The sequence below is a fragment of the Teleopsis dalmanni genome, chromosome 1, assembly GCF_002237135.1.
Source record: "Teleopsis dalmanni isolate 2A chromosome 1, ASM223713v2, whole genome shotgun sequence".
Classification (NCBI taxonomy): Eukaryota; Metazoa; Arthropoda; class Insecta; order Diptera; family Diopsidae; genus Teleopsis; species Teleopsis dalmanni.
Genome location: NC_051846.1, coordinates 218,693,023 through 218,695,188, shown reverse-complemented (window position 1 = coordinate 218,695,188; position 2,166 = coordinate 218,693,023).

The following is a 2,166-nucleotide window of genomic DNA, read 5'->3' as shown; positions in this document are numbered from 1 at the left end:
TATATATATGATTAGACATGTTGCAAATTATGTTAAGGCGTTCGCCGCACAACTCTATGTATCCAAATAATGGATATCAAAATAATGAAGACGGTGACTCTTTTGGAATAAATCACCCAAGCCGTGATAACAATGTAGTATATATAGGCAGGGGAGAAAAAGTTAAGTGAGTTTTTTAAGATTTCTTAAAGAGTACAATAATCATATTTACAATAAGAAAAGCGAAAATTAGATGTGCTTGATAGACATTGGGTCAACAACCAGTATTATAACATCGTATAGTATTACCGAAAATTATCTGAAAGAAAAGCTTCTCAATTCATTCCTCTACGAAATTTAGAGGATTTTAATAACCTTTGAAATGTAAAACTGGAAAATTATAGATTTTTCCAATGTAAAATGGGAAGCAAATTTTTTTTTTTTTTCATTTCATTTTTTATTGAATCCTTCTTAACATAGAAATTGAACAATAAATTTTCAAATCTTAAACTAAATATAAAAAATTGTTAACGTAAGCTTGTGGGTTATTTATTATCTTTTTAGATAATAATAGCAATAGCAATAAAATTTATCAATAAATTTATCATTTTAGCAATAATTTAGATATCAAAATATATTTTTTAAATAATAATAAATAATAAATTAAAATTAAAATTAGCAGGTCAGTAGTTGTTTCTTTTTCAAACGTGAAGTTCTAAGTGTTGGAAGCAAGTGTCTGGCTTGTGGGTTGGGATGTACACTAAACTTCGTTAGATATTTGCCTATGTATGCTCGGGCAACATCCTTTACTAGTGGAATGTTTAAATCCTTATGGATATTGGAGTTTTCTACGTACCACGAGGCTCCTGTTATTTTACGTGTGATGAAGTTTTGCACTCTTTGAAGCTTTTCAATATTTGTAGAGCAAGCTGAACACCATAAATTAATTCCATAAGTCCATACAGTTGTATAGTAAGACTTTGTTTTCAAGACTTAGTTTACTATTTGGGTTCATAAGCTAATATAACTGATTAAACTTTAATTTCATTTGTGTTTTCTTACTATCTATGTGTTTGCTCTAAGTCAACCTTCTATCAAGATGAATGCCAAGATACTTTCCGTCGTTTGCTTGCGGAATTAGAGTGTTGTTCAGCGTAACTTGTGGACAAGTCTCTTTTCTTAGTGCAAACGTTATTTGAACACTTTTTGATTTATTTACTTTTATCCTCCATTTGGCAAATCACTTCTCAGCAAGACACAGATGATGTGACAAATTCTGAGAGGCCATTTTGGGGTTTCTGTGTACACTAAGGGCTACAGTGTCGTCTGCAAAAGTTGGGATTTTATGGTTAGAAAAGAGAGGAAGATCAACTATGTATAGTACATATAAAAACGGCTCAAAAACACCTCTCTGAAGAACTCACATTATTTCAACTTCTCTTGAAGTAAAAGAGTTATGTTTTAAACGAAATTTTTTAGAAGTTAAGTAAGAAAGAAATAACCGATGCATGTTTTCAGGGAGTTTTGATTTCATTTTCGCAAGTAAGCCTTCATGCCAAACCTTGTCGAAAGTTTGAGCAACGTTTAGAAAAATGTCAGTCCAATATTTTTTCTCCTGGAAAGCAGTGTGGATTTCACTTGCAATTCTATGGACTTGCTCTATTGTTCCGTGGTTTTTCCTGAAACCAAATTGGTGAGTAGGTATTATTTTATGATGCATTATATAAGGTTCCAATTTAGCTAAAATTATTCTTTCGAAGATCTTCGATAAGTGAAGAAGAAGACTTATCGGCCTGTAAGTGGTAGCCATTGTTGGGTCCTCTCCTGGTTTTGGAATCATTTTTATCAGAGAAACTTTCCATTGCCTTGGATAATAGCCAGCCGGAAGAATGCTATTAAATATTATGGTTAAAAATAAAATTACCTTGTCAGGGAAAAGTTTTATCACTTTGCCTGTAATATGATCAAGACCTGCTGCCATCTTAGCATTTGAATTTGTTTGAATTGCTTCTTTTACTTCATAAATACTTAGTTTAATTGAAGCTTTCACCTTTACTGGAAAATGAACTCTACGTTGGAAGTGGACGACTTCTGGATTTGGTTGAAATACTGATTTTAATTGATTAACTAGAACAGATCCTTTTTCTTCGTCACATTTAGCCCATGATCCGTCTAGTTTTCGGATGG